The following is a 6,810-nucleotide window of genomic DNA, read 5'->3' as shown; positions in this document are numbered from 1 at the left end:
ATAGTGTAAGCAGCCTTTGTAAAACGTCTTTGTGTTTCTAGATGTATGAGAGGTAATACTGAAATATTTAGCACTTCTGACACATTCCAATCAATCTAGAATTTGCAGATAGGTAACTTTCTTGAGCTTTGGAAAGCAGTTCTGACTGTGATCTACCTAATGGTTTAAGTTTCAGGGTGCCCAGAGAAACAGGATGTCCTGCCCAGTGGCAAGCTTCCTTCTGCCTAGAGGACAAGCACCTTCAACGGCACAAATAATCTACATTTCAGGACCATAAAAACAGAAAAAAAAAAAAAAAAAAAAAAAAAAAAAATATATATATATATATATTCAGAAAACATATGAAATAAACAATATTTCAAACTTTTTGGATTATTTTCACATTGAAGAAGTGGAGGGAGAAGGGAGCTGAATTTATTGAATACTATAATCTGCTTTAAAAGGATGTTCTAGATTTACCAGGTCAATATTTTATACACGGTCAAGTAGGTTTATACAGGCATGGCTCACTTACTATTGCCCACTGTTACACTCTTTTTCACTATGGAGAGAAATCTGTCAAGAAAAATATAATCTTATTTGTGTTTTTATTAACCTCGTCTTTGACCCTGAGGCTAGATACTACCTATGGGTTAAGTGGTGTGACTTCTATATAGACATACTTACAGAAAGCCTGCATTTATAACACTGTGAAAAATTCAGACTTGTACAGACAGGTGAGGTAATAGTTTCAAATACCATTAAACAGGATAGTGTTTTGGAATACATTTTCTTTCTCTCTTTTTAAACAGTATTATTCAGTTATGATTAACATACAATAAACTGCACGTATTTAGTGTCCAATTTGATGTTTTCACATGTGTATACACCCATGAAACTCACCACGATACAGGAAAAAAACAAAAAGAACATATTTATCATCCTCACAAGTGTCCTAATGCCTCTTTTAATCCTTTCCTCCCCCAGACCCAGGCAGCCACTAATCTTCTTTCTGTCACTATAAATTAGTTTGCATTTCCCATAATTTTATCAAAATGGAAACATACCGTGTGCGTACTCTTTTTTGATCTGACTTCTTTCACTCAACATTATTATTATGGGGTTCATCCATGCTGTTGCATACATAAGTAATTCCTTCCTTTTTATTGCTGAGTAGTATCCTATGCTGAGTATGAATATACCACAGTTTGTTTATCAGTTTATTCATTCATTTACTCATCCTCTTGGTCACCCTGCACTCCACACCAAAATTACTTTCTCTGATTTGCAATTTCTGATTATACCCTTGGCATTTACCCAGGTATAGTGGACACCTGTGATTTTTGACTGTCCTGTATCCCTTCCCTCTTACATCTGTTAATAGCACCCTCCTGTTCCTTGGGCAACTTCATCTTCCCCACTCCACATAGTCAGGTGAGACTCTTCTGATTACAGGGTGGACACATATGACCCAGGCTGGACCAATCCCAGTTCTTCCTTGGAATTTTCTGAAAGAAATTCCTTCCCTTTAGATTAGGAACTGTGAGGGTGTGATCCCAGAGGTGCCAGTGAACTTGAAGAGAAGCCTGAGAGAATGAGGTAGAAACAGACTGAAGCCCAGATGAGAGATGGAGTGACTGTGCTCTGAGGCAGACTTCCTGGATCCAGCTGATGATAAAGCTCACTCATCCCTGTCCTTTTGCATTTTAATTAAGTGGATGCCTGCATCCACTACCCTACTTACGGTAAGAGTAAACCCTCATTTTGTTTTGGGGGGAATCGCTCTTCCCATGCTCTCAGTGCATGGTATCCAGGTGAAGCAAACTCCACCCTGGCTTTAAGGGTGGAGTATATGTGGCCAATCACTCAATTGCCTTGGCCACAGTGACATTCATTGATTCCAGGTGGGCTATTTAGAGTAATGTTTGTGCTACTGGGGATGTTGCTCCCTTTTTTCTGCAGGACTTGAACTGGAAAGTTTAGAGCTACAAATATTGCATACATCTTTTTTTGTTTGTTTTTGCAGGCATCTTTTGACCTAATGGGGGGATAAGCCGAGGCCGCCAAAGGCCGAACCAAAGGAAGGAGAGAAACCAGGTTTTGATGCCATCATGTGGACTTCTTGGATAAGATATCCCTGAAGCCTGTACTACCTCTGGTCTTTGCAGTTATGTAAACAACAAAATTCCCCTTTTGTGTAGATTTTTTGAATTGCTGTTTATATCACAAAAGAAAAAGTTGTGATACAGGTGTTTTTCATTCATTATTTCATTTAACTCCTACAACCTGGCAGGTACGTTATGATCCTAATTTTACATATAAGGAAACTCTTAGTTAAGTAACCAAAATCTCACAGTGGCAAAGCTAGGACTCCAATGCAATCACTTGATTGCAAAACTCAGGTCCTTTGCAATACTGCTTCAGGGCTAGAACCCTAACCTGCTTAGCCTTGTGCTTTTTTAGCCTTTCTATTACATGAAGTTTAATATTAATTAACATTTGCGGCTTCCTCGTTGCTGAAATAAAGTTACATTTATAAGGCTTAATTCTTCTCCTTCTCCTTTGCCACTGCTTTTTACCTAATTCTTGTCATCTTTTTTCTCTTCCTCGTTTAAAATTTTTCCATTTTCCCAATGTTAAATGCCAAACATGTGCTCTAGTGTCCTCTTCACAGGTCCTATCAACACTAAAATGGTCTCAGGGTCCTATTGGTTTGGGCCAGGCAAAGTTAGTCTACTGAAAAACTTGCCCTTCTGAAGTAATAGCTAAAGACTAGAAAGATCACATCTACAAATCAGTCTTATAAACTTCTCTAAAAGCTAATCACTGGGCCAAATTTCAAAGATGACAAAACCAAAAGGCCATTGCTGCTACTCCCTTTCTTCTCTCATCCTTTCAAGGATGAAAAAAGGTCAATAATCATTCTGATAAGCCCTTGGGAAAATGGCTAATTGCCACATCTTCCTTCTTAATATGTTTAAGAGGGAAAAACCTTTACTGCCCTAGCTCCCACTTTTCAACAAGGTTTTTTTTTAAAGGGGAGGAACTTGTTAAGTCTTAAAGGTGGCTTCATGTTGTGCTTCATTTCTCAGGAAGCTCAAACATTGATTAACAGCACATCCCTGCTTTTTTTTTCAGTAGTCAGACCATCAATTTAGTTAAGAGCAGGTAATATCACAAGGTTTAAGAAAGAAAGAAAGAAAGAGAGAGGGAGAGAGAGAGAGAAAGAAAGGGAGGAAAGGAGGGGGGGAGGGAGAGACAGAGAAGGAAGGAAGGAAGGAAGGAAGGAAGGAAGGAAGGAAGAAAGAAAGCAAGCCTATTTAATCCCTTCTTAGTCTCTTAATAGAGGCTTGTGTGGAGCCTTACTGGAATCCTGGAGACTAACACTCTGGAGACCAAAAAAACTAAGCAATTTTGTCAACAACTTCATTTTAAAACGAAATGTTTGAAAACTATGTCTTCCTTAGCTGCCACGACTGAGTTTGGTTTCTGGATTTAGTTCCCTTGTAAGGACACCTGACCTCACTTTTCTGAAAACTTTTTATAATGTTGCCTGGACTGTACCAAATATTTTGGATGTTATCTACCAACCCTCTACAGTTAAATGCAGTATTTCAAACACTGAAAATTTGAAAATGTAGATGTAGACAGGGAAGGCGTTTCCCTCCCCAAATTTGTAACTTGTATGTCTATGGAGATATTCTGATAATGATTTTAAATAGATCTGACTCTGTAAACTAACCCTTTATAGTTAACTTTTAAAGTGATGGGCTACAACTGTATCACTGTGCATTGGTATCAAGCTGTTCTGCAAATGTTGGAATGGGACAAAATATTTACAAAAAATAAATGTTGGGGTGAGGCTAGCTGTTTTGCTTTCAAAGCAGGTTCAAAAGATCCTTTGAAAATACACTTTTCTCACCTATAGCTTCACTTTTACCAAATGTAAAATTATTTTGCTTAAATGATATTAGGGGAAGATAGTTGATTGCCACCGTTAGCTGATTTGCTTCACTCCTGTTGCAAAAGAATTAGATTTACTGCATGGTTCGGCCTAGCAAAATAGAAAAGTGTGTAGACAAAAAGCTTTTTCCCAATTTGGTAAGTTAACTAATTTCTTTGAGAATTTTTTTTTTAAATTTTTTATTTATTATTTATTTATTATTTTTATTTTTGGCAGTGTTGGGTCTTCGTTTCTGTGCGAGGGCTTTCTCTAGTTGCGGCAAGTGGGGGCCACTCTTCATCGCGGTGCGCGGGCCTCTCACTATCGCGGCCTCTCTTGTTGCGGAGCAGAGGCTCCAGACGCGCAGGCTCAGTAGTTGTGGCTCACGGGCCCAGTTGCTCCGCGGCATGTGGGATCTTCCCAGACCAGGGCTCGAGCCCGTGTCCCCTGCATTGGCAAGCAGATTCTCAACACTGCGCCACCAGGGAAGCCCCGAGAATTTTTAATAATTATTAATAATTGGAAATGGTCCAAAAATTCATACATGTATAAAATTGTTTTGTAGATAGGTAAAGCTATGTATTGATGTTGTGCAGAGTAGTGGTTTTCAAACTTTCTTGTGCAGTGGAATCCTAGAGGACTTGTTAAAACTGCTTGCTGGGCTCCATCCCAGAGTTTCTGATTCAGCTGGTATCAGGTGGGGCCTGAGAATTTTTATTTCTAAGAAATCCCCAGGTGATACTGCTGCTGCTGGTTTAGGGACCATCGTTTGAGAACCACTGATGTTGAGCAACTGAAAACCAGCTTAAGTGTCTTTTTTTCCATATCTTATCTGGTCATGTTTCACATTTGTTTCCCAGGCTATGTCACTCTCAGAGTGTGAATCACAGCAAAGATTTTCCAGCTCCGTCTCCTTCTACTCTCTCTGTCCAAAGTTCAATGACCTTCAGATTCTCCCCTTCAGGGGCCCGAAAGAAAGTTACTTTTAATCTCCGAACTTCTCAGAGCTTTTAATATGTAAATATGCATTGTGAATTTCCAAAAGAGATCAAGTAGTTGGATAGATCTTGAGATCCTTCTCAACCCTTTCCCCCCACCAAGTTCTCGGGAATATCTATTAACCACAGTTTGGGAAATGCTCTAAGTAATTTTATAATTTAACTTTATTTTACCAGGTTAAAAAAAGTCTATATTACAACCTAGGAAAAAGTCCAACATGCCAAAAATATGATGTGTGAATTTTAAATCAATTTTTAAAAGTAATTAAATAAATGCACTCACCCATTATTTTGACTGAATGTGACTTTTCTTTTTTGCAATAAGAACAGATAAAAAGAGATCTACCCTCTTAAATTCTTCAGGTTTCAGTACAGTATCGTTAACTATAGGCACAATGTTGTACAGCAGATCTCTAGAACTTTTTCATCTTGTATAACTGAAACCTTATACCCATTGAAGAGCAACTCCCCATTTTCCCCACCCTCTATCCCCTGGCAATCCTCCTTCTACTTTCTGCTTCTGAATTAGACTATTTGTCATACTTCATATAAATGGATTCATGAAGTATTTGTCCTTCTGTGATTGGCTAATTTCACTTAGTGTAACGTTCTCCTGATTCATCCATGTGGTAGCATCATTTCCTTCTTTTTTAATGGCTGAATAATATTCCATTGTATGTAAATACCACAATTTCTTTTTTCATGTGATCTTTTCTTGATTGAATCATTTACCAAGTTGATACAAAGAAAGAACCCTTTCAGCCTCTGCTGATAATCAAGCCATTCCTGACCTCACCACCTATCCTGTCCCTCCCCACCTATCCTGTCTCTCCCCTCAATTTCTTTTCCATTACTGTTTCATTTTCTTCATTAGATTTCTCATGATTATGAGTTATCTTATGAATTCCTTAAGTGAGTTACATGTTTATTGCTTGTTTCTACCACTAGCAAACAGTTCCATGAGGGCTATACCTTGTCAGTCTTGTCCAATTCTGTATCTTCAGTGCCTAGAACGATGCTTGGCACATCAGGAACACTCAGTAAATATTTTTTGATGCAAAGAATAAATAGATCGATACAATCATAATCTAAGTTCTAATTATGAAGTCTTTATTATTGTAATAAAAGATGTAGGAAGAGGAAAAGGTGCTCTTTAGCAGCTTTAGATGAGGCAATTAGAACAATCTTTTTATTTCCAATGGAGTATTTCCAACATAATGATAGAAGGGGGAATTATTAATGTGAAACTCAGGATGCTATTTTGTAAACTCACTTTTATTATGATTTTTAACATTTACTAAGGGTCCAAAAAAAGACATACAATTATCTTTTAAAATAAGAAAAGTATGTGAAAAATACTTGGCATATAAGTAGGTCTTATAAACATATCAACTTTTCAGTCTTTCCAACTTTAAAAGATCTCTGAATGATGCTACTTCTTGCCATATTACAAAGTACTTTGACTTGGACAAATCTAAAAAGCATCAATTACAGTGTTTTTTGTTTTCTGTTTTTTTTTTTTGAAGGAGAGCTTGTTATATACTTGTGTTCTTGTACGATAAGCAAGTGTTAAATATGTGTAGAGCATAAATATTCCTAACTTATGGATTCTGGTAATTTTAGAGGTACGGGAGAAGTCTGACTGATTGTATGATTGTTGAATATTACAGTAGATACATTCAATTTTGTGCAAGAAAATAAGAGAAGTCATCAGGTATTAGTTGTAGGGGGAAAGGATTCACCCAAGAATCCAAGAAGATAATTGTCAGAAGTCCTTAGGACATAATGTGATTTGAAATTACATTCAAAATGTATTGTTTATTTCCAGGTATTACAATGGAAAAATATTCATACCTCACTTCACCAGGCCTTTTACGTGGTTTTAATTTT

Source organism: Balaenoptera ricei, chromosome 10, assembly GCF_028023285.1.
Source record: "Balaenoptera ricei isolate mBalRic1 chromosome 10, mBalRic1.hap2, whole genome shotgun sequence".
NCBI classification, from domain to species: domain Eukaryota; kingdom Metazoa; phylum Chordata; class Mammalia; order Artiodactyla; family Balaenopteridae; genus Balaenoptera; species Balaenoptera ricei.
This window is presented reverse-complemented; position numbering follows the sequence as displayed.